Source organism: Prionailurus viverrinus, chromosome B4 (genome assembly GCF_022837055.1).
Source record: "Prionailurus viverrinus isolate Anna chromosome B4, UM_Priviv_1.0, whole genome shotgun sequence".
In the NCBI taxonomy this organism is placed as follows: domain Eukaryota; kingdom Metazoa; phylum Chordata; class Mammalia; order Carnivora; family Felidae; genus Prionailurus; species Prionailurus viverrinus.
This window is the reverse complement of record NC_062567.1, coordinates 29,068,133-29,095,440: the sequence shown is the minus strand read 5'-3', so window position 1 is coordinate 29,095,440 and position 27,308 is coordinate 29,068,133. Positions and strand designations below refer to the sequence as shown.

Here is a 27,308-nt window from a genome sequence, read left to right as displayed (position 1 = left end):
ATATAATAAAAATATTGATTTCCCGGGGGTCCAATTCATGAAATACACACATGTGATAATGGGCAGAAGCAGAAAAATATTCAGTTGTACAGTAGTATACTTCACCTGTTAAACACATTTCAGTTGCAAAAGTTTCTATATCTTTAGCTTACTGAAGTGTCGGTTCAGCACAGTAATAAAAATCCTATGAAAATCTTAGGTAACACAGACTCAATAGGGGAAAGCCCAATGGAGCAGTTTTCTCAAAAGCATATATTAAGTCAAGAATTTATTCTCTTAATCTATATTTCCACAAATCTTTCCCATAAACAATTGATTTCTTCTGTGTTTTCTGAAAGCAAGAATCCTAAGTTTTCAGTGATTACTGACAGCTCCTAAACTCTGTTGAGCCTTTTTACCCTTAGCTTTGCAAATGTGATTAAGAACAAACCTACCCCTGACACCAAACAATGTTCACACCCTTAACAATTTGGCCGATGCTCCTGGCGGGATGAGATATGAGGCTCCTGTGTCTAAGGTCACAGGCAGGATCTCTGTCAAGGCTCATTTGTCCTGCTTTGTCCCTCTATCCCACTGATACCCACATGGGTAGAAGTCATCACCTACGCAGTCACCAGCACTTAATATACTCATTACTCATCCTGTCCACAATACGCTGTAAGGCTATTCCTGCCTGATAATTTATTAGTCCAAACTGCTTTTTATAAGTTTAGCACTGGACTACTCCCACAAAGAAAACTGGACAGATTTCCATGATGTCAGATCAGCAGGAAGTTCCACAAGATAACAGGCAGGCTACCACTATTCCATCCTGTACACCAGAAAAGCGGAACACTGAATAATCTGAATATAAACAGTGATAAGATCTCAGAATACAGTAGTAGAAAGCATACCAGTGTGGAGTCTGGAGATCTACTCATTCAGCCCAACCTGGTGACCTCAGATAACTCTGAGCCTTGGTTAAGGAGAGCCCAGTAAGATGATCTCTGATGCCATCTTTGGCTGCTGCAGGGCAGCATCTCTGAAGACATCACGGCCACCTCTCCAAGCCCTCACCCTGTGGATGGAGCCTCCCTGACTCTGGGGCCTGGAATGACACTCCTACCTTTACTCCTTCAAGGAAGACCAGGGTTCCCATAGTCAGCTACTGCTGCTCTTGAAGCCTGTGTGCCTGTTTCTGTACACATGAAAAACCTAAAAATCTATGATTTTATGACTCTTTCCATCAAAACTCTTCAACACCAACTGAGAAGGGCAATCCCCATGCCTGCAGCAGGCCTACCTCAACCCAATATGCTCAAGAGGGAAGAGATCTGCTTCTAACTCCTCTAGAAGAGGCCACCTCGGGGAGGCCAGCTCTTTCAGAACTGCATTCCAGAGATGTCTAAACTGTCAAAAGTTTTAAAGTGTTTGTTTTATTCTGTAAAACCCATGATATTTAAGCCCATGTTATAAGAAATTACCTTTACCTAGCAATATTATTAATAACTAATATTTACTGAGTGCTTACTTTGTACCAAGCACCTTATCTTTTCTTTCATTTTTATGCCTGCAACAATTCCATGAGGTAGATATTTTTATTATCCCCATTTTACAGAAAAGGAAGTTGCAACTGAAGAAAGTTATTAAGTAACAGACCCACATTCTCACAGTTCGCACATGGCAGAGCAGAGAGTCTAACCTGCAACCTGACTGGAGACCTACCTCCTGACTCATGGGTCTTCCTGCGTTTCACTAACTTTAAAGGTAAGAACAACCAATGACATTGGGAAATATCCCTGTCTCCAGACAGGAATTCTGATTTCCCTTTTTTTAACTCCCCCTCCAATATATCCTACCCACGAATACCCAGTGAATCCCCTAAAAACTCCCAACTCAATCATCCCCTGAGAAAAATATTCCTCACTGCCTAAGAATAATGCTCAAATTCCCTAGCAGAGCCTCAGATGACTTCTCCAGTCTTCTCTCTTCACTTCTGTGAACTTTTTATAGTGCCAGAAATACTCTCTAAAACGCTTGCTTCAAATTCACTTTATTCAAAATAATTACTGGGCACCTACTACATATCACTTATTCATTACTTTTTGTTGAACATCTATAAGTGCTGTGTTAGACTCTGTGCTAGACTCTGGGGTATGATGGTAAACAGGATGGACTTGCCTCTGCCCTCACAGAATTGAGAGGCAAGCCTTATTCGTACCACCCTCCATGCCTAGAAAGCTCATTTTCTCCCTTTCATCAAAATTCCACGTAGGCTCCAAGGTTCCACTTGAACCCTCCTCCTCCAACATGGATCTCATGGCCTGCAATACTCACACAACACTACCCATCGGTACCCCTGATATTCTTCTACGGCTACAACAAAGTCGATAATGGGCATGAAGCACAGCACAGTTCCAGGCACACTACACATATTCAATAAACATTAATCCATTCACCTCTTTCACCTTTTTACATAATAAAGATTTCTTTTTTTGTAACTTTTCACTGTAAATCTTATTTCCCACATAAGCTCTCTATTCTTTAATGAGCAAGTATGGTTATATTCTCATCCATATGCAGCCTTACATTTTGTATATGTTCAGTACTTATTAAAAGATCTTTTCATCATCCATTCTACAATGTGAGGATTTCATCTCCCTGCTAGTAGTCCAGTCATGCACCATCCCCAGCTACTGTTTTAGTATAGGTCTATTCCCACCACAATTTTAAAATTATTACTTATGGACACCTGAGTGGCTCAGTTGGTTAAGTATCTAACTTCAGTTCAGGTCATGATCTCATGGTTTGTGGGGTGAACCCCACATCAGGCTCTCTGCTGTCAGCACAGAGCCTGCTTCAGATTCTCTGTCCCCCTCTCTCTCTGCCTCTCCCCCTGTAGTGCTCTCTCAAAAATTAAATAAACATTAAAAAAAATTACTTAAAATAATGCAAGTAACTAAGCACCTGAAAAGATGTTCCACATCATATGTCATCAGGGAAACGCAAATTAAAACAACAAGATACCACTACACACCTAACAGAATGGCCAAAATACAAACCAGGATGCAGAACAACAGGAACCCTCATTATTAAACCGCTAGCGGGAATGCAAAATGGTACAGCTACTTTGGAAAACAATTTGGTGGTTTCTTAACACAGATGATGATACTCTTACCATACAATCCAGCAATCACATTCCTTGGTATTTACTCAAAGGAGCTGAAAACTTATGTCCACACGAAAACTTGTTTGCAGATGTTTAGAGAACTTTTATTCATTAATTACCAAAACTTGGAAGCAACTGAGATGTCCTTCAGTAGGTGAATGGATAAACTGTGATACATTCAGAAAACAGAGTATTATTCAGCACTAAAAAGAAATGAGCTATCAAGCCATGAAAAGACATGGAGGGACCTTAAATGCATAGTACTAAGTGAAAGAAGCTGTAGGGGCAAGGGCAGGCTGCGCCAAAATGTGCCACTTTGGCATACTGATTATTCTGAATAAAAGGTACTTAAGAGACATCCTACCTAAGATGAATATTCACACCCTCTTCTGTCCCCCTGAAAGCAGGAACTAAATCTCCCATGGGAAAGCTGCCCTCCCTGTACCTGGAGGTAAAGAGACATCCTCATCACCAGAGATGGGAAATTTAGAGCCCAGAAGGCTGCATAAATAACCCTTATTACTTTTTACTTTTAAGTGCCCCCGCCCAAATTCTACTTATAATTCCTTATAATTGATGCTTCCAAAGTTAGGGGTTTTTTTGTCTTATCAGTTCCTTGCAGATGTATTGTCTCTTTGTCTAAAAAGTATAAAAATTGCCTGCCTCAGTCATTTCCGTGAGGTGTCAATTTCATTATTGTGCCACCTTGTGCACAGAATAAAATTTTGGTTATTTCTCCTGTTAATCTGTCTCACATAAAATTTAATTCTTAGTCCGGCTATAAGACCTTAACGGATAGAAAATAACTTTTCCTTTCCTTCAAAACCAATCTGAAAAGGCTATATATACTGTGTGACTCCAGCTATATGACATTCTGGAAAGGGCCAAATTATGGAGACAGTAATAAGATGAATAGCTGCCAGAGGTTGGGGTGGAAGGGAGAAACAAACAGAAGGTATACAAAGGATTTAAGGGTAGTGAAAATATTCTGTATGATATGATAACGATGGATACATATCACCGTACATTTGCCCAAAGCCACAGAACATAGAACACCAAGAGTGGACTCTAAGGTAAACTATGGACTTTGGGTGATTATGATGTGTCAGTGTAGGCTCATCAATTGTAACAAATGTTATCACTCTTGTGGGAGATTTTGGTAGTGGGGGAAGCTATGTATGTGGGGCAGCAGGGGGTATACGAGAAATCTCTGTACTTCTCAATTTTGCTGTGAACTTGAAACTGCTCTATTTATAAAGATAATAAAAAAAATAACACAGGCCACTTTCTTTCAAGAAGCCTCTGAACTTGAGACCTTTTGAACACTAAGATAAGGGAGCATCCTAACCAAAAGTGTGAAAAGAAAAAAGGCCCCCTTTTGTCCTAAATGTAAAGTAAGCACCTATTTTCAATGCCAGATTGGAGGCAGTGACCAGACAGCTAGATGGCTAACTCCAAATGAAGATGTGCCAGCTTCAGGAACACCACACCACTATGCCTTTGGTATCAGAGAAGGCAGCAGCACTGGTGCACAGGGCAATAACACAGAGCCGTGTTCCTCAGCCTGTGAAGAGAGCGCTGAAGGGTTCCAGGAACCAGGTTTCTCTATTAAGCAATGCAACAGGCAGCATGTACAGAACCACAGACAAAGAGAAGGTGGGCAAGAGCTCCCAATGGACCAAATGAGCTTCACCCTTGCTCCACAGAGGCCCTTTTAAAGACATCCCCAATGTCAACCCAAGAATTTAGGGTCACTTTATTTTTGCCCTGAACAAAGCAGAAAAAATAGACAAAGATTTATGAATATGTGGATGCTACCTTAAAGCTACCATTGTGTAAACATAAAACCCTTAAAACGTTTCTTGTTCTGATAAACCACCTTTCACAAATGCCAATTTAGAAGGTAAACTGGCACAACCTTGTGGGGAAGGTGGGAGCAGGTGGCAACAGGGAGTACTTTGGCAATGTACATTAAACAAACCAGAATCTAAATATATACCTACCCTTGACTCATAAAATCTAATCCTAAGAACTCCCTAAGGAACAAAGCAAAGATGTGGCCCCAAAATGTACATACTTGATTAGTCTTCTAAGAATTTTATGTAATATAAAAACTGTATGTAATATAGAAAAGGATGAATAGATTAGAAGAGCAAATCATGGCAGGGTCATAAAATAGAATACAGGGATTAAAAATGATGACACTCAGGGTGCCTGGGTGGCTCAGTTAAGCATCCGACCCTTGACCTTTGCTCAGGTCATGATCTCTCAGTTTGTAAGTTCAAGCCCCCAAATCAGGCTCTGCGCTAGTAGTGCTTAGGATTCTTTCTCTCCTTCTCCCTTTGCCCCTTTCCCATTCTCTCTCTCTCATTCTGTCTCAAAATAAATAAACTTTTTAAAAAAATGATGAAACAGAAGTATATTTACTGACATGGAAAAGTGAATGTGAAAAAAATTAAGTTTTATAAAAGTACCCAAAAGGTACCTCTCACACAAGGTATCCCAATGAGTCAACAAGGTAACATTGTTTCCACAGCAAGTCAGTTAAAATCCTTTTAATGGAGATTTTATCTTGAACAGTGGACAATTCAGTTACTCTATGAATGTCTGTCTATTCCCTTCTGTCACACTTAAACTGGCATCCAAAGTACACATGCAAGAACTAGCAAGGACAGCCCTAGATTTGTGCTATCCAACAAGAGACACTAGCCACATGACTATCTACATTAGATTCTTTAAAGTTAAATAAAATTCAAAATTCAGTTCCTTGGTTACACTAGGCACATTTCAAGTGCTCAGCAGGCAACATGTGGCTGTGACTACCATATTAGCACAGATATGGAACACTTCCATCATCACAGAAAACTCTAATGAAGAGCACTGCCCTAGAACAAAAGGAAAGGGTTAGTCTCAAAGAAGATAAAATAGGGCTTAACTAATAAAAAATGGAAGTGCATGCAGCCCAAGCTTCCAGGTTAGTGTCCACACTAAGCTACAGCATGGCCCATATAGCAATTGCTGAAAAACCTTAAACTCTCATCTGTTAATACAGATGTCACCAATAACTTAAATTAAACATAAAGTATGCATCTCAGTGAAATCCTCTTAAGCTGAAACCTACAAATGTTAATATTAGTTCAATAATATGTCCACTGCATAAAAAGGCTTCTTCACTGTTCTTGGGAAATGAATTCAGAACCGGTTCATTTCAAAAAACAAAACAAAACAAAATCAACCTCATTTCTTTCTTATAGTTTATTTATTTTGACAGAGAGCAGAACAGGGGCAGAGAAAGAGGGAGAGAGAGAAGCCCAAGCAGGTTCTGCACTGTCAGTGCAAAGCTTGATCTGGGGCTCGAATTCACAAACCACGGCATCATGACCTGAGCTGAAATCACACGCTTAACTGACTGAACCACCCAGGCACCCCCAACCTCTTTTCTTAAATTTAGATCCAAATCAGTAGTAAAAGCATTTGATCACTCAACTTGCACATGAAGCCCCAAATCACATGCTTTTTGCAAAATAAAAGAATCTATTTTATTCTCTAAAAGTAAATCATTGCCACCATCCCATCAAAACATATGTCTAACAAGCTAAAATGAAATTAATATTTTTAGAAAGCCAATGACTTCATTTAGAGGCACTTAGGGCATACAAAAATTGGTATCTGTGCATATATTTACACATACAGATACAAAAAGTGAGAAAGAACAAGTATGCAATTTACTAAACACACTTAATTTTTCAGGTCAATGAACATGAACAAGAAATTCAACCATCTAAAGATAAAAGAATCTCTTCCCATTCACTACAACAGATAAATAAATTCTTCCATCTGGTTTTGTAATACACTAATCATTTTGTAGTTGATAAATTAGTCTAATCACTTTTAACTTATTTTGAAATAATTTTCAGATTACAGAAGAACTGTAAAAATTTCAGTTCCCTTCCCTCAGCTTCCCCTAAGGTCAATAGGCAGAGTATAATTTTTAAACTAATATTAATACTATTAGCTAAAGATTTTATTTAGGTTTATAATTATTTTCTTTTTATCTAATATTACACTTAACTGGAAATTTCTAAGCATACAAGGATTAATGGAGGCAAAAGAGAACTGACAACTCAAAACCCAGGGAAGTTAACCAAAACCATCTCAATTTGCAATAGGTAACCCAATAGCAGGTAATCCTGACAAGAGCATACAAATCAGACAATTTTAGCTCTGGTTATTCTTCTGTGGCTTTTAATTTGTGAAGTTTATAATTTATCTACTAGCAATAGGAGGCACAGAAATGTCTCCTTATTTGTTAAGCACAGAAGAAATGAATCTAGCTTTTCTTTTGACGTTTTGATGAGGGGGCATCTGGGTGGCTCAGTTGGTTAAGTGTCCAACTGTTGATTTCAACTCAGGTCATGAGCATGGTTCGTGAGATGGAGCCCCGCATCAGTCTCTGTGCTGAAACTGGGGAGCCTGCTTGGGATTCTCTCCCTGTCTCTCTTCTCCTCCCTTGCTTATGCTCTTTCTCTCAAAATAAATAAACTTCAAAAAAAGAAAAAAAAGATATTGGGGCAACTAAGTGGCTCAGTCAGCCAAGTGTCTGACTTTGGTTTAAATCATGATCTCATGGTTCTTGAAGTTAGAGCCCTGTATAAGGCTCTGTGCTGACAGCTCAGAGCCTGGAGCCACTTCGGATTCTGTGTTTCCCTCTCTCTTCCCCACTAGTCCTCTCTCTCTCTCTCTCTCTCTCTCTCTCTCTCTCTCAAAACTAAATAAAACATTTAAAAAAATAATTAAAAAAATAAAAAGATATTAGCACTGCAGTTAAACAATCAACCACTCATTGCCACCCAAGTCTTTATATCAAGAGGACAGTTAAACATAAATATGAAAATAAGTATTTTTTCTTTTCTAGCTGAGTAACAAATTTATGTTATTCTTGCTTTCAATTTCAAATGTCCTCAAGAGAAGATAAGCAATGTCCTCCAGGAAAGATAACCTATCTTATTTATACTCCATAAGCCTCACCAGCTCAATAAACATTACCAGGTAAGTTTGAGATAGAACAGACTCTTAAGTATGAAGCCCAGTGATAAAAATCTTTCACCTGCATTTGGAATTTCCCACCTTCCAAAGTACTAATCACCGAATTTCAACATGATAAAAAAATCACACCTTTGTTTAAAAATACCTTTGTTTAGGGGCAGGCACCTGGACAGCTCAGCCAGTTAAGCATCGGACTTCGGCTTAGGTCATGATCTCTCTCGGTTTGTGAGTTGGAGCCTCGAGTCTGGCTCTGTGCTGACAGGTGGGAGCCTGGACCCTGCTTCATATTCTGTGCCTCCCTCTCTCTCTGCCCTCCCCTGCTCATACTCTGTGTCTCTCACTCGCTCTCTCTCAAAAATGAATAAAAGGTTAAAACAAAATTTTTTTAAATACCTTTAAGTTGACTGTTAAACATATAGTAACATATGTATATATATATATATATATATATATGTATATATATATACATATATATATATATATATGGTGTACTTGGACTTAAACCAGCACTAGGCAAACTCGCAATAAAAAAATGTCCACATTTCAACTAAAACAGTAGCTAGAAAAAATGAACTAGAAAAATGAAAAACATTCACAGAAGTGAATTGCCTAATAAACATACTAATGTAGATAATGTTCATATGGGGCACCTGGGTGGCTCAGTTGGTTGGTTAAGCGTCCAACTTCGGCTCAGGTAGCGATCTCCGTGCGGAGAAGTGCGGAGCCTGCTTGGGACTATGTCTCTCTCTCTCCCTCTCTCTACCCCCCCCCCCCCCAACCACTTGTGCGTTCTCTCTCGCTCTCTCTCTCAAAATAAATAATTTTTTTTTTTTTTTTAAAGCTGAGTTCGAGCCCCGCATCAGACCCTGTGCTAACATCTCAGAGCCTGGAGCCTACTTCAGATTCTGTGTCTCCCTGTCTCTCTGCCCGTCCCCTGCTCCCACTCTGTCTCTCTCTCAAAAATAAATAAACATTAAAAAAAAAGCTGACTTTCACATAAGAATTCAAAACTCTTTAGAAATGTCATCTTTAATATTTTACACTACTACAAATATGAATTCAAAGATTATCCTAATGATCTGACCCTCCCACCACATTTTTAAATTAGTTAAATGCGGGGCATGCCTGGGTTGCTCAGTCGCTTGAGCGTCCAACTTCAGCTCAGGTCATGATCTCTCGGTTCGTGAGTTTGAGCCCCGCATTGGGCTCTGTGCTAACCGCTCAGAGCCTGGAGTCTGCTTCGGATTCTGTGTCTCCCTCTCTCTCTGCCCAACCCCCCCCCCCCCCCCCACTCATGCTCTGTCTCTCTCTGTCTCAAAAATAAATAAACATTTAAAAAAATTTAAAAAAATAAATTAGTTAAATGCATAACATTATTTTTAACCAATTTATAAACATATGTCTGGTGGTCAAAAAGCAACCTTTTGGTATATCTAATTACATGGGGGACAAATAGGATGCAGAATTTAGTCAACTTTCTGTTACTAGTGTTGATGTAGAGCAATGCCAGCTTGAATAACCTAAAGACAGGAATAAAAAAAAAAAATTCTGTTATCTGAGTACTTCAATTTCACCCCTGCATGCCTGTTGTCTTGTTCAGATGGATGGGGACTTTATGGATCAAAGAACTAAAAGACCAGAAATCATCTGAGATATGAGATCAAAGGATCCCAAACCACCAAGAGCACTGTAACACACATTCTCATCAAGTAAACTGACTATAAATCTGGATCCTTCCATCATCTCTCTGACACCAGTCCGAGGATAAGAACATTCAGATTTTTCCATATTCCTTGATTTAGAGAATTATACTTTTTTCTTTTTTTTTAAAGTTTTATTTATTTTTGAGGCAGAGAGAGAGAGAGAGAGAGAGAAAGAAAGCATTAGTGGGGGAGGGGCAGAGAGAGAGGGGGAGGGAGAGAGAGAATCCCAAGCAGGCACCACACTGTCAGCTTGGAGCCTAATGCAAGGCAGGAAACCAGGGAGATCATGACCTGAGCTGAGTCAGATGCTTAACTGACTGAGACACCCAGGCACCCCTAGAAAATTATATTCTTACAGGAATCTATTAAAATGAATTTTGGAAAAACTATCACTTACCATCAAGAAAGACTGTATAAACCCATCTAAAGTCAAAAATTTCACCTTCTCCCTTCTCAAAGCCAATTCTTCCTCCTTACTTCTCCAACCTCCTTTACTAGAACAGCATCCATCTGCAAAGATTCAGGGTCAACTCTTGAATCTTCCCTCACTCTTACACCTTTAGGCACAAAATTATATTGCTGCTTCACTCATTTCTTTCAACAATGATTTCATAATTACTCAGTATCAGGTGGGTAGAAATACAAAGACTTCTGTGAAAGCCTTTGCTCTGACTCAGCACATTTGCAATGTCAGAGTTGGGGAAAGGGAGTGTGGCAGTAGCAAGATAGCTTCTTTGTATACCCTCCTTTTCAATCCAATTATCTTACACAGATATTCTCAGTGAACCAACACAACTGATGTCACTGATTCTGATCTTTTCCCATTCCCATATACTTCTCATATCTCAACATATTAATCTTCCTGGGGCCTCTTTAATCAAGTGAGCAGACTACTCAAAAACGCTGACACTCCCCAACTTGGCATTCAGGGCCCTATACCACATGAACACATTAGGCTGCAACAGACCCAAGACCTGTCCAGACTATTCTACCCCTCTTCTGAGAATAAACTGACTCCATTCACCATGACCCAAATAAATCCTGTACTTTCCCTCCTCTAGGCCTTTTCCACTGCCATTCCCCCTTTATCTGAAAAGTCTTATATTTTTCTATTCACAAGAACCACCCACCCAAAAGACCAAGCCCAAACCATTCTTCCCTGAAGCTATCCCAAATCACCTGCAGTCAAAAGTCATCTCTTCCACCTTTGACATCTTACAGCACATTCTTTTTGGTCTGATTTTAGCACCTACTTTTGTAACAACTAACATGGTACATATGACACAGTGCCTTAAATGATAATATATATACTTCTTATCTTCACAATTAGAATTTCATGATCTATTCAAATTTAGCGACCTAGAGTCAGGGGCCATGTCTTGTGTATCTCTGTAATACTTACGTGCTTAATATAATGTTGTGGTCCTCCATAGATGTTGAGTATTATTTCTTTAATGAATTAATGAAGATTTCAGTGAGCAAACTGACAATTCTCAAACCTATATTACAAATTACTCACATATACTTGAAAAATAGCATCCAGTTTTTTTTAATTCCTGCCTACTATGTATCAAGTCTTCTTTGTCTCAAAAACATGACTTTTAGAAACATACCCTAAGGAAATGTCGGCAAAGACATGAAAACAAAATACTGTATTTTTTTTTTAGAAAAGAAAAACTTGAAAGACAAAACCTAAGAATTCAACGCTACAGGGGCATCTAGGTGGCTCCTGGGTTCTGGTGAAGTATGGGGCTTTCTGCACACTCCTCCACCCCACACCGAACAGAGTTCCAAAATATAAGCTCAGTTAGCTGCAACTAGCCTTGGCTTCTTGGCAGAGTGTATCCCATGACACATGCACCCACTGGCCTCTCTTATTTAGGTGTCACTTTGGTGTGTTGGAAAAGGATTACAGGAAGCTGGTACCTTTGGCTTATTCTTTTCTCTGTGTGTAAGTAATCAACCATCAAATTTCAGAAGTGATTTGTTGTATCTTTACCGACCAAATTAGTCAGGCCTTGGCCTTGCCTTGTCTTGTGTGTATGAGTTCTACAAGAGGTGGTCACAAATGGCGCCAAGTTCTTGAGACTACTGCTACAAACCAAATGATAATCTTTACATGTAAGCAGGATAAAGAAGACAGTTAGTTGCAAAAGTTCACCTTTTCAATTTCACTTGTTCTTATGTGCAGTACAATCTTGTCTTCCTCCACTAAACCCATCCTTAAGAGCAGAGATATGCTCTCTCCTACTTTCCTTTATAGTTTTATCAGTTCCGGGTAGATAGCTTTATGCAGTGGCAGTACTCAATAAATATTGCTGACCATCTCACACAATGTTATTTTGTCCCTAAGCTACAGGTAGATAAGCTGCTGCTCTTTGATTTCACAGAAACAGCAGGCAAAATCATGACAGCTTAAAAAAAGAGAAAGAGAGAAAGTTATTTAAGGTCACATTTTCAGGCATCATGATTTGCTACTGATGTTACAATGATGTTCTGTAAAAGAAAACATTACATCCATATTTTGTAAGAGGGAAGAAAGCAGATTTTCCAAACCAAGATAAAAATTATTTCTAAACAACAAATATCCTGCCAGAAACTAAGGAAGTGCTCAGGAATGATGAGGACCCATCTAAAGAACACAGTTTGGAAAGGAACCAGTTTGAAGAGGCTCCCACCAACCAACTCTGGGACAACTGAAGCAACAAAAAATAACAGGTTACAACTCACTGAATACAATAAAAATCCATGATTCAATGCTGATAATTATACAAATGGGGAGAAGGAAGAGCTGTTCTTTATAGTGCCTACTAGGAAAACTGAGATGATGCTAAAAATTATCAACAGACATTACAACTAATGAGTGAAACTTTGATAAGAAATAGAATACTCACTGGCATGCCTGGGTGGCTTAGTGAGTTGAGCGTCTGACTTCGGCTCAGGTCATGATCTCACAGTTTGTGAGTTTGAGCCCTGCGTTGGGCTCTGTGCTAACAGCACAGAGCCTAGAACCTGCTTCGGATTCTGTTTCTCTCTTTCTCTCTCTCTCCCTCCCTCCCTCCCTCCCTCCCTCTCTGCTCCCATTAATGGTCTGTCTCTGTCTCTCAAAAATGAACAAACGTTAAAAAAAAAAACTTTAAAAAAAATAAAAAGAAATAGAATACTTACATACTCTCAATCTCCATACAAATTACTTATTATTATTAATTAAAGCTACTTAAGAAACCTGGATGGTACCACCCTTAACCACACAATAAAGTTAACATCAACAATGCTGAGACAGATAACATGTGCCTCTTGATATGATGCATCATATCTGCAGTATTCCTCCCAAAAATGTATATAAAACCTGAATCTAATCAAGAGAAAACATCAAACAAACCCAAACTGAGTGATATTTTATAAAATAACATGTGCTCTTTAAAAATGCCAAGGTTGTGGGGAGCCTGGGTGGCTCAGTTGGTTAAGCAGCCGACTTCAGCTCAGGTCATGATCTCATGGTCCATGGGTTCAAGTCCCATATCATGCTCTGTGCTGACAGCTCAGAGCCTGCAGCCTGCATCAGATCCTGGAGCCTGCTTTGGATTCTGTATCTCCCTCTCTCTCTGGCCCTCCCCCACTTACACTCTGTGTCTCTCTCTCTCTCAAAAATAAATAAACATTAAAAAAAATGTTTTTTAATGCCAAGGTTGTAAAATACAAAGAAATGTTTATTAGATGTTAAATGAATGCAGTATCTCTACCCATTCAAATATTTACTGAGCAACTACCATGTGCCAAGTACTGTTCTAGGTAACGGGGATATCATGGTGGATATCATAGTCCATATCCTCATGGAGTTTATCTTCTTGTGGGGAGGGGAAGACATACAACAAATATGCAAACAAGGTAAAGTGAGAAAATGAGGGAGCTGGCACAGTGGTGGGAGGGTTCCTTTCTCTGGATTATGTTTCTAGGAAAAGACTCTCTGAGGAGGTAACACAGGATGTCCAGGAGCCAACCAGCTAATCATCTCTGGTATGACTTTGTAAAGTCAAAGCAATAACAACTGCATAGACTCTGGGACAGGGACAAGCTTGGTAGTTTGAAAAACATCAAGGAAGCCCTTATGGCTGAGGTCCCTTCATGAGAAATGAGGTTTTATGTGGCAGGCAGCAACAAATACTAATTAATGACTGTGAGCCATCGGGCGGTGTTTGTGTTTTACTCGAACCATAAGAGCCAAGCAGGGTTTTAGGCAGGGCAAGGACGTGATCAACTCCACATTTGTTAAGGGGAGAGACAGGATTGTAAGAAAGAACAGACTAAACAGAATAAATCCTAAGAAGCAATTAATTATAAAAAGCCAGAGAAACTTGCTGTATCTTCCCAGAGATCTCTGCAACTACAATACAGAGTCATTTTTCTATACCAGACTCTAACAGGAAATAGCACTATTACCAAATCTAAATCTACAATAATGGAATATTATGTGAGTAATATATTTGGTTAAATAGTGGGAGTAGATTTTTCCAAAGGAGCACCACCCAGCAAACTTTACTGAAACCAAGTTAAGTAGACCCTGCCATAATTAGAATCACTCTTCTGCTCTCCACATCCACCTTGCCCCAAAGCCACTTGCCTTGCTTCCCCCATTCATATATATCACCAGGTTCCCCGCTCAGAGACTTCTGAGCTATCTACCATACAGCAATTCCCAGAGGCTACTCTGCCAGTCTCAACTTTTAGCCAACAAAACAGTGTCTTAACATGTATATAGCTAAGCATTTACCACATACTTACTCTGCTTTAATTGCTGCTATTGACCACTCAAATCAAACTCTAAGGGCAAAAATCTAATCAACTGAGTAATCTATAAAGCAAAAAGAAAAACACTACCAGGAAAGACTTTCAGTTTCTATCTTCATAATGCAAAAAAAAATTTTAGCTGTTTATTTTTCAGAGAGAAAGTGGTGGGGGGAGGGGCAGAGAGAAAGAGAGACAGAAGATCCAAAGTAGGCTCTGTGCTGACAGCAGCAAGCCCCGTATGGAACTCGAACTCACCAACTGTGAAATCATGACCTGAGCCAAAGTTGGACGCTTAACTGACTGAACCACCCAGGCACTCCATAATACAACAATCTTTACAGCTATGTCAAAGTGTACACTATTTTAAAATGCTATGGAAGTAAACAAACATGCAAAAATGTCAATAAAAACCTTCTTAGCATTTTTATAATTTATTTAAATCAATTAGAGCCAAAAGCATAGTGAATGTTAAGACACTAAATGGAACATTTTAGAAGTGCTAAGTTAATTTAAGTTATATAAACTGCTAAAAAAAAAATCTAAGATGGGAGAGCTGACAGATGTTCATAGCATAAGAACATTCTGTAAAAAGTGGACAAACCTGGAATTTATAAGGGGCAAGTTCAGAGAGAAATAAATTGTAATTTTATTTTTAATTTTATTCAAAACTTATTTTCTAGCTTTCAAGTCACCAAAAGTCTCAAAGACTTTTTTTTTTAATTTCTTAACATAACCATGCTTTTCTGCTAATGCTAAGGTTCATCTTTTCAAAAGAGGGTGCTAACTTCTCCCCAACCTGAGTTTTACCCAAATTCACTCATTTTAGGACTACTATATTTGGGAATGCCTTAGGAAAACCAAAACAATGATCTTAAAAAAATATATGAGAAAACTATTTCTAACTGCCATTCTCTGAAATCTGCTTCCCCCAACCATTCACTAACCCCTCCAACCTCACCCCTTATATTCATTCTCCACAACAAACAGTGGAAAGGCTTCCTGTCTATATCCCCAACCTTGACCTTCACTACGCCATAGATGATGACTGGACACCTTTTGTCGGGGGTAGCCATCCTATTAAATAATCTGAGTGAACTCAATCCTTTCTCCTGGGGAATTAGAACACAGAGATTCTAGTCAGTCTTTTGTGGACCTAGAATTGAAGACACTGGGGTAGCCATTTGTACCATGTTCAAAGAAAGAAAGCTATTTTATAAAGAGAATAAAGATTTACAGAAAAATAAATATAAGACACAGAGAAAGATAAGATCAACTAAAACTGACCAGAGAATTTAAAAGCAAAATACTGAAAGAGATAGCTGCCTCAATTCCTATAAGCTATTCAACTCCCAATTCCAAGTCCTTGTAAGACTCAGTTATGTTCTGCACCATGGCAGTTCATAAAATACGCTCACATACTTCCAATAACTCTTCCTTCCCCCATTTTCCACTCTAATCAGTCTTAGTGGACTTCTGTTACAACCAAAAGAAACATAATTAATGTTTGTGGTAAGTAGCCTCCAAGAGGCCCCTAAAGTATCTCTAGGTTTTCACACTCTTATGTAATACCATCTCCTTGAGTATTGGTTGGATTTCAGAGACTTGAGCCTAACAAACAGCCATGATGGCATGTTACTTCCAAACTCAGGTTATAAAAATGCTGTAGCTTCCATCTTGAGGGTCTCTCATGCTCTCCCTCAGATCGCTTCCTCTGGAGACAGCTAGATACCACGTTGCTACCTGCCCTAAGGAAAGGCAAACATAGCAAGGAACTACTGACAACAACCAAAGAGCATCTGTTGCCATGAACATCCATTTGAGTAAGTTTAGAAGCAGATTCTCTCCTAGTTGAGCCTTGAGAGGACTACAGCCCCAGCCAACAGCTTGACTACAATCTCATGGAAGAACCTGAGCCAAAGGCTCCCAGCTAAACTATGCCTGAAGTCCTGACCCACAGAAACAGAAAAAATACTGTTGCTCTAAGCTGCTACATTTGGGGATAATTGGTTACACAGCTTAATAACTAACATAATTCTCTAGGACATAATTATCATTCAGGTTGTAAAAACAAAACAAAACAAAACAAAATTAAGATGGGTCAAGATTAACTTCTTCTTGGGAATATTTAACCTTGTTGTGGGAACTGTAGTGTTGAGTGAAAAGGCTCTAACTTTCCTGCCTCTTTTCCTCCCCCAGCCCAATCAGGGGACTTGCTCTCAGGCTGCAAACCACTATAAACTAGTTGTGTGATGCTGAAGAGCAATGCCTCTTAGCTCAGTTGCCTTATCTGTAAAATGAGGATCTCTATGGTACTTGACAGTATGAATGTTCTAGGACTCTATTTTCTCATACTCAACAAAAACAGCATATTGCTTTCATAGGTCTGAAAACCTCTATTCTGTCTTCCATGTTACAACTCTGAGTAATCCTTTTACAAAATCTAGAAGATATGCAAAATACACAAAACTGTTCTCCAGTGCACATCCATCCATTATGAAATCTTTTAGAACAAATGTCCTCCTAATAAGCATAATCCATTATGTAAGATTTTTGGGTATTAAGCCACCAAAAAGTTCCACATTACTTACTGACTTCAGAATGAACCTATGTCCCAATGCATCCTGGATCTTTCAGAAACAGAGTTTCCATCTGCCTGTAGCACACTTCCTGTCTCTTCCCCACTCCCACCCCTCTTGTCATTGCCATAGGGCTGTCCTGGCAAAGCCTTCCCTGACCACATACCCTTATCACCCAGGGCAGAGGTAATCATTCTGGCCTCCCTTCTACCTCTGTACACTACAATCATTTATTTATAGAACTGTCTCCCTTAATAGATCATTAGGACCTTAAGGGCAAGGTCCAAGTTATATTGCTACTGCATTCCCAGCATCCAGCAGGGAACAGGGAACTTAGCACTTAGAGGAACCAATGTTTGTTGACCTACTTAAGAACTGAACCTTAAAATCCTATAGGGGGAGGGGGCAGTGGGCATCAAATTCTCACACTTCTTAAAAATGCCCCCACCACAGGGGGAATTCAATGGACCGACTTGAGTAATCTGACTACTGTAGTCGTGACTCTGAGCCTAGGCATTGCAGGTACCACTAATTTCCCCCTAACGTGTTGGAGAATAGGCATCTCTCAGCCAATACCTGCCTACTAAATTCCATTTTCTCTCCAACTTCTTCTCTGTGGTTGAAGAGAACACATTCTAGAATCACATCCACATAGAGGATTCACGACTTGCTAAAATGCTAGTTTAAAAGGAAAGGAACTCGCCCCCACTTCTCTGTTTGCCTAGTTCCTCCAGTATTAGCATTCTGCTTAATACGGTCTCTTTATCTGCAGCACGAATTCCAAACTAAAAACCTGTCACCACTTTTGAACTCTGGTTCAAAAAAAAAAAAAAATTGTGATCAGTTTTCAGCCACAGCCACCATCAGCATTAACAGTTATTTTCAAATAAAAAATAGTTAACAAGACATGTACTCTAGACAGACTTCAGTGGAGTAAAAAAAGTGAAATGAAAGCCAAAACATCATTTACCAAGCATCTTATAATAATATCTAAATTAGATGAACTATTTACACGGTCTGAAACAAACAGTACAGCTAATTTAGATCTGAGTGATCACTCCCACCATGGGCTGGCTAAATTGAACCACCAAGCTGTACAAGGAGAAATGGCTCCATAAACTGGCAAGCTAAAGACACTCAAGAAAAGCATCAGTCTTTGTTAAGAGAACAGGATTTCAATGCATCATAAATACCCCTTTATATACAATACCCTAATGATTAGCTAGTTAACTGTTCACCAAAAGAGGTCCTGTAAGGGCACCTAACAAGCAGCACTTTTGTTCCTCTTGTTCCAATGCTTTTATATGCTTAAAATGAAAATATCTTAAATATTCTATAATCATAATTTTCTGTTTCAGAATTATATCCCTGGTCCCCACAAACTGCTAAAAGCCCTTATGTGGTACAAAATATGTTTTGTCATATTTTCATTTTGTGCAAACAGGCTTTGTATATAATTTGCATCTGAAAAGCAGGTGAAAGAGCTCAAGAATACATTTAGCTTGGGTAAGGCTAGACCTTCCCTGAGAGACCTTATTTCATGGAAACAGGCATATACTGGGGTTGGTTAAGCTTTAGATTCACCGTAAAAATAATACTTAATGTCACTTTCGAGAATACGGAAAAAATAAAGAGAAATAACCAAGGTCTAACTATTTCTTCATGGCTTAGCTTGATCAGATGAGTTTATCTTCCACGTCCCTTCCAGATGTGCCTTATAAACAAAGTAAGGCTCCTTCTTATGACTCCAAAAATGCTACTAATGGTTCCGCAGACACTGACAGCCCCAGAAATAGTCACAGCACTGAACACTTGGTCTTCCCATCTTTCTACCAGGAGCCTTTTCAATCCTGTAGTAATGGCTCAGGCAACCCTGTTTCCCTCTGTGCTCTGTAACAAGGGTGCTGAAAACCACCTCTCTAATGAATAGCTGCATTCTATAATGATAACGTTTCCTAACAATGTGTGCTACATGGGTGCAGAAGAGGTTGATTATACATTTTCAAACCTCAGGCTTTTGGAAAATATCTTCAAGTTCAAGAATCACTTCCATTTGTATCTTTATACTTTTACATCTAAGGGACTGACATTTTTGGCTCAAATATTTTTAAAGAAAACAATTAATTGTCAGGAATACAATACCACCACATTTCTTGGAGCATTCTTCATCTAGACAAGCTATAAATCAAGACTTAAATTTTTAACCTCTATTTCAAGAAACCAATGCCACCACGTCCTTATTCCAGGAGAAGTGTCCTCAGGTAAAGAAATTGACTCTTGAAATCAAATAAATAGGTACCTCCTTAAAATTTTTTTCCCTAAATGTGTAACAGTGCCACACAGATGCAACAAGGGTTTCCCCACTCCGCCCCAAAGGTTTCTACTAAGATGTTCTTGAATGTCAGACCCAAGAATCAAACATCCTGTGTTCACTGCCTGCCCCTGGAGGCCAGGTTATCAAGCTGTGGTTGATGAAATTTCAAAAGATCCATAAAATACTAAATTGCACTGAGCATTGTCAAACCAAGCCAAAGCTACTGTCAGAAAACATAGACCAGAGAATTACAGACTATACAAGACATTCCATTTTTATATTCTTTATCAGAATAGACTCTCAAAAGGAAAACCCACTGTGAGTACTATAAAATATGAAAAACCCACACACAGCACTGGCCGATTTTAAAATTGAAGTAAAAAATAAAACTGTTGGCTAAAAGAAGAAAAACTTACCGTACCTTTCAGTATATTAAAAATAAGAAAGAAAGAAAGAAAGAAAGAAAGAAAGAAAGAAAGAAAGAAAAAAAGTAAAAGAAAAAGGAAAAAAGAAAAAGAAAAAGAGAAAGGAAAAGGAAGGAAAAGGAAAGAAAAGAAAAGAGAAGAGAAAAGAAAAGAAAAGAAAAAGAGAGAAGCTGTAAGGGAAGAAGATTAAGTGATTTTTGAATTTGAGTAAATAAATTACACAACTCCCTGGTGCACACCATCCATTGTCAGAAATGCAGGCAATGTCTATTCTGTCAATAATACCATTAGAAGCACCATCTTAGAACACGATGCTAATTCTAAAGAGTTCAAATGAACAATGCAACGCTGTGCAAAACTGGTAGAGGAGGGGCAGGACATCATTCACATCAAGTCTGAAGTTAATGGCACTCCCTGGAGCAGTGCAGCCTAGAGTCTATAAAGTTCTACCCCAGGCCCTGAATGTGTGAAAGTAACCAAGATAGCCAAACCACTAGGAAGTTACTCTACTATTTATTTTTCACCTTGAATCCTAGAGCCTGTAACTCAATGGTCCTCAAGAGAAGTAGAGGGAGAGTCGCTCCTTGGGGAAATTGTATTTGGCAATGTATGGAGACATTTCTGGTGTCATGACTGAGAGTGGGGGTACTCTACCAGCATCTAGTGGGTAGAGGCAAGGATGCTGCTAAACATCCTACAATGGACAGGGCAGCCCCCAACAACAACAACAAATATCCCACCCAAAATGTCAATAATGCCAAGGCTGAGAAACCCTGGTATAGCTTCATTAAGAACTCCTGCTTTACTGAAAAGGTCCCTGAATTTTACACTAAGAAGCTAGGCTCAGTAAATACACTTTCACATGTGAATGTGGCTAAGCAAGACAAAAACCCATATGAACATTACTTTGAGAAATAAAAAACTAAAAAATACATTGTCAATTTATACTGTTATTCTCTACTAAATATCAATATTATAGTTTGACACGTTTCAGTGTTAATTACAGCCAGATACAGATAGCAAGGAAAAAAGCACTCATTTGATACCATGAAGTATCAACCTTCCATGTCCAAAGTGAATATACAGATCCAGTCTGAGGACACAGGAGACTAAGGGGCAAGGACAAGGCTGCATTAAGCCATGCCTAGTGGAGGTAAGTGACTTCCATCTAGCAGAATACTGTACACACTCGCCTACAAACATGAGCCCTTTGCACTTAGATTTTCACTTCGGCCAAACACTCCTTCCCACAATCCCCTTCATTCTTTCCTTCTAGTCCTGTCACAATGTTGTCTTATAAATACCCAGGCACAAGAACAAATTTCATTTTCAAAAAATTCAACAAATGTTCCTCTCAATATGTACTAGTTAAGTGAGAGAAGACAATTTTATCTGGATATCCAGTCTCCTGGTTTCATGTCAGAAGTCCACAGGGCCTCTCCCAGGAGACCATCTCCATCAACTCAGAAAATCACTGCCACGCTTGCTATCCATCCCAAATTGGTCTCAAGGATGCAGAGGCACCCAAACATCACCAATTATAAAAGCAACCATTCCACTTCTGATGCCTATTTCTCACCTCTCAGGGCCTGGCCTGGCTGTTACAATGCATGCTGCCTTGCATTTGGGTCCTCCCTGACTTATCACACCTTAACCATTCTGCCACAGCTCCTCCTCACCTCCTTTGTTCATAGACTTGACCTCCAACACCCAGAGGCTGCCAACAGCTTCATAACCTGAGCTACAAAGTAACCCTCCTACTGCAGAAGAGAACCCTACAACAGCCCAGTGTGCACAGAGAGCATGCATGGTGCTTAAGATATGTGGCCTGTCAGAAACAACCATCTTCTACAGAAGCAAATGGTTTACAAAGCAAGAATATATTCCCTACCCCTTAAATTTATCCCTGAGTGGTTAATACTTCTGAATATCAGCTTTGCTAGGCTTTACTTCCCACAAAATATAAGAAATGGAAAAATCAGACATTAGATTTACTTTACAGAAAAGAGTCAAATATATGTCAAAAATAAAGTGAATAAACAACTTGTATCTCTTCAGTAACATCAACTCTAGCTCTCAGAAGAAAGAAGGCAATCTCTAATGCTATATAAACCCTGTTAACCAATGCTTTCAAGTAAAACTACACATTAAAGTAACAGCACGCTTACACACAACTGGAGAGAAAAAAGGCTGTGGAAAAATAAAATTACCCATATAAACTGAAAAAAGTAATACTCACTGTAAATGAAGTAATCCTTGATGAATTTGTGAGTTTGAAATTTTTGAAACTAAATTAAACAAAGCATCATGATTTCATTTTTCAACCTGGACTTTGACAGGATACACAGGAAGTCCTAAAACCTAGACTTTTAAGCAACTATACAAAGTCTGCATCCATACCTAAAACCAAGAGACAGCTTAAAGGATAATTATGATTATACTTAATGGAATAGCTGTAATCAATTAATATTCTATAAGAATATAGAGTCATAATGGACAGAATACTGAATTTAGAGTGAAATCTTTTCTTGAGAGGCAAAGAACGGACCTCTTAACCCATCTATCCATGCACTAATTCCTCTATTGGTAAATGTGCAGAGTGAGACATGGAGTTTACCAAATATAATCAAAATATTTTTAATAACTTCTTTTCCTTTTTTGCCCACCAAGAACAGAAGCATCCATCCAAAGGAAAGAATTTGTTTATAAAATGTTTTAAACACTACATTTACAGTTTTGCAACACAAAGCTATATTACACATGAACTCCCATGCAGGGTATTTCCTGTTCTTCCTCCTTAAAGCCAGAAGGTCTATAATCAGAGGTATCCAAAATAGAAGTGACTTGCATTTCATTGTCCAACTAAGATTTCTGCAAGGCTCAAAAAGCAAACTGGCAAGGATGCAATTGCAATTGCTAACAATTATCTTTACTATACCTAGCTGTATTTTTCTCAGTGCCAAAAGCCAATTGACATGTCTACAGATGCTAGTACATTTCCACTGAGCGTGGCACTTACAACTATCATACCCAATGAAGCCCCCCTATACATCCCCAGTAGGGAATAAAGCATACAAAATAATGACCCAGGAATTAAAATTCATGTACTAGGTAATGCAGCTACAAAGTAATGAAGCCAGGTTACAGTAATTTTTTATCAAGGTAGTATAACCATGGAAAACTAGACACTTAGCCTAGAAATATTACCATCACCAAACATTTTAGAACTTCCTTTTTAGAACCGCCTTTCAGTCCAATTTTTCAACCATATTAAAAAACAAATCAAAAATAAAATTTTCTTTACAAAGTCAAAACTAATGTATAAAATGTCAATATTCTGGGGCACCTGGGTGGCTCAGTTGGTTAAGCATCCAACTTCGGCTCAGGTCATGATCTCGCGGTTTGTCAGCTCAAGCCTCGCGTCAGGCTCTGTGCTGACAGCTCGGAGCCTGGAGCCTGCTTCAGATTCGCTGTCTCCCTCTCTCTCTGCCCCTCCCCCGCTTGTGCTCTACCTCTGTCTCTCAAAAATGAATACATGTAAAAAAAAAAATGTCAATATTCTGACAAAGATTAAGAAAAAAAGATCTCAAGGTTTTCCAATCCAGTTTTTAAAAACTTGGTGCACCTGGATGGCTCAGTTGATTAAGCATCCGACTCTTGATTTCAGTTCAGGTCATGATCTCACAGTTCATAAGCTCAAGCCCTACATCGGGCTCCACACTCTCAGTGTGGATTCTCTCTCCCTCTCTCTCTCTGCCCCTCCCCCACATTCTCTCCCTCTCTCTCTCTAAATAAACATGTTAAAAAATAATAAAATTAAAAAAATTTTTTTAAATAAAATAAAAACAACCTTCACAGCAAGGCAACAGAGATGTCCAGAGTGTAGTAGTTTGTAGCTAACCAACTCCTGAGGTGATCTCTTCTCTCAGATTCACTGAAAGACTTTCCAGGCAAAATCTTACTGATTTGAAGTTATCTGTCAGATGACAACAATCAATTGGAGCTTTGGAACACCCGTTTCCTCCAAATAGCAGATAGTGAAAAGAGCCCCTAGAAGTAAAGGAAGAGAGCCAGAGGAAACAGCTACAAGCAGCTGAGAGAAGGAAGGGAGAAATGGGTTAGAGATCTGAGCTCTCTGCAATCATGGATCTAGGTAGCCTCCTTCTAGAAAGAAATGGGCACAAACATCCCCCAATAACTTGTTTCAGGCTGACTGAGCTCATTTTTCAGCCCATCAGTTCTCCTTTATATTTTTTTGTTTATTTTTGAGAGAGAGAGAGACAGATCACAAATGGGGGTGAGGCAGAGAAAGAGGGAGAGACACAGAATCCCAAGCAGGCTCCAGGCTCTGAGCTGTCAGCACAGAGCCCAATGTGAGGCTCAAACTAATGAACCCCAAGATCATAACCTGAGATGAAGCTGGAAACTTAACCAACTGAGCCACCCAGGCACCCCAAGTAGTATTTTAATATAATAAATTTATGCACATGTGCACCTTAAAAGTTTCTCTGAAGAATAAAAACAAAACAAAACAAAACAAAACAAAAACCTGGCTTCAGCCTCCATCTAAGGGTACATACTAACATCAGTAGGAACGTTGCTCCCATGGCACAGTCAGCAGACTGCCTGGGTGGACTCTATTATTCCCAGGAGTCCCACTGCTCATTGCATGCCATCACAGTATGACTTTGGAGAGATTGCAACCCAGAAGGACAATAAATGTTAGAAAGAGTAATATTTCTATTCCAAATTCTACTGCCAGCAAGATTCCCATTCAAAGGTTATACAGCTGTGTATAACCTCATCCTACCCAGCTCTAAAATTCCAGTTATCTTTCTGGCACTACCTTATGAACACTGACTGCATTGACGTCTTTATTAGGATGAGCCCCTCAGGCTTCTAGCCTCTCTGGTTATGGAAAGTTCAAACACACTTTGTTGTATATCTTGGAACACATTTAATATTTAATGCAAGAAAATCAACATAAGTACTATGTTCAGTGACACACATCCATCTAGTACTTTTTGGTTTATTAAGCATTTCAGCTTCATTTTGATTCTCATTTTAGGTACCTCAGGGCATAAAGCAAGACAGTACTCTTAGACACATTCTTTTTAAGCAAAAAGGAAAGTGAGGCCCAGCAGGACAGAGGTCCCCCGGTAAAGGCAGAGCCATGTCTGAAACACAGGTCTCCTGATTATTCAGCTCCTGCTCTCATGCGCTCCACCACACTTCACAGAGCTAAAGGCACATCCCATAAACCACCTGGGAAGACCCTGTCCTGGATTTATCCTTCTTGAGCCCTGATTGATTCTTCAGGAAAGGTAGGATAGAATAATGTTGAGAGTCTCAGAGTACAGAGAAGAAACAATCTCCTGACCAAGAATCCCAGCAACAAACTACTCAACGTTTCAAGATGATGCAAAATGCTGCGGGGAAAATGAACTCTTTCCCTCCTTCCAGCCATACGCTGAAAATCTGAAAATGATACTGAACACATGATATCAACTGCTATTGCCATGGACTGAGCCTGGCTGCCTATATGTTGACTCATGAAAGGATTTGTACTCTGAAGTATGACAAGCACGATACCATCAAGAGCACTCTCATGAAAAATACCAAATGCTGCTTCCTTAAAGTAAACTAAATATGACACGCTTGGAGCTAAATCTCTGACCCTGTGTGACTAAAACAGAATTTCAAAGCCACTCACAGGTCCTGCATCTTATTATTTTTTTCCGATGCAGGGCTCGAACTCCTGGAACCGTGAGATCATGACCTGAGATGATATCAAGAGTTGGACGCTTAACCGACTGAGCCACCCAGATGCCCCACTTTAAAACCTTTCTTAAGTTTCATTTTCAGGATTTTGCCGTACCTGCTACCTCTCAGGTCAAAACACAAACAAAACCAAAAAGTTTCATATCCACTCTACTTTCATTATTACAAGTCTTGTCATTCTCTATTTCTCTCTTATGCTTCTCATGCAATAAATACTCAAGATGATACTCTGACTCTGATGTCTTGAAGTTGCTGGCTTCACTCATTCATTCAAACAAAGAGTGTCTTCAGGGCAGCAGGCACTTGGGTTACATCAGTGAACAAAATGAAAATCTTCTAGTAAAACTTAAATACTAACAGACAGAAATAGTTGTTGTTATGACATATGTATATAAATATTTATAATGCACATTATAGGTGATATGGAAGAAAAACAGTAATTCAGAGAATGTGTACCAGGATTGCTGATGGGGTAACAGGAGAGATGTTAAATGCAGGCCCATCAGGAAGGCTTCACTGAAAACGTGAGGCTTGAACCAAGACTGAAGGCAGTTGAGAGAGTTAGCCAAGAAGAAACACAGAGAAAAACATTCCAGGCAGAGGGACAGAGCAAAGGCCCTGGGGTGAGAACATGTCAGGTTTATTCAAAAACCAGCACTGAAGGAGGCCCATGTGGCTTGTGTGAGCTAGCAAGTGAGCCAGGAAGGCAGGAAGATCACACAGGGCCTTGACGTCTATTATAACGACTCCATGGTAAAAGTCCATTGTAAAGTTCTTATTTGATGTGGAATAAGGAATCACTCAGTTTTTGAGCAAAGGAGTCACATGCTAGTTTTTTTGTTTGTTTGTTTGTTTTTAAAGGATCTCACCATGGCTGCTGTGTTGAGAACAGACTGTAGTGGGCAAGGGTAGAAGCAGGGAGACCAGTTAGGTGGCTCAGCTCAGAAGAGCAGCAGGAGAGGTTTTGAGAGCAGTTAGATTCTGGATATATTTTGACGGTTGAGGGCCATTCTTTCCTAACAGATTAGATAAGATACAGAATAACAGAGAAATTGGCTTGTCAAAGAAGACAACTGATCTACAAAGGATGAAATTGCTAGCAATCATTTTGAGGCAAAACCCTAAATTGACACTTTGGTACAGATGTTACAGGCATCCTGTTCTACTTTCCTCGGTCTCATCAAATCTCAAATTCTCTTTAAATCCACCCCTCTTTCTCTCCTCCCACAGAAATAATCTAATTAGAGAAGGGCACTCTACTGCAGATAGATGATACTTCCTCTGAGAAACTGTGGCTATGACTGCAAAGACAGACACCCTGCCCCAGGCTATCCAAGCAACAATGGAAAGTTTCCATGTGTCATGTACTGGCTGTATGACTTTGGGCAAGTCATTTCTCCTCTCTCTGCCTCATTCTTTTGTCTTAAGACTTTATTAAGTCTTATTAACTTTAAAGTTAATACTATCCACAGGGTTATTGTGAGTATTAAAAGAATGAATAGATATCAAGCAGTTAGAGCAGCATCT

At 39.2% G+C, this 27,308-nt stretch overlaps 1 protein-coding gene and 1 long non-coding RNA gene across 4 annotated transcripts in view; both read right to left on the bottom strand.

Moving 5' to 3' along the window:
* CCNY (cyclin Y) overlaps window positions 1-27,308 on the bottom strand; it is a 319,192-nt gene that overhangs the window by 204,981 nt on the left and 86,903 nt on the right. The window lies entirely within an intron of this gene.
* Window positions 994-26,037, bottom strand: LOC125170789 (uncharacterized). The gene is made up of 4 exons (XR_007154093.1): window positions 26,010-26,037; window positions 21,181-21,188; window positions 9,139-9,147; window positions 994-1,098 (listed from the first exon to the last, which is right to left on the bottom strand). It is a non-coding gene; the product is annotated as an uncharacterized LOC125170789 (long non-coding RNA).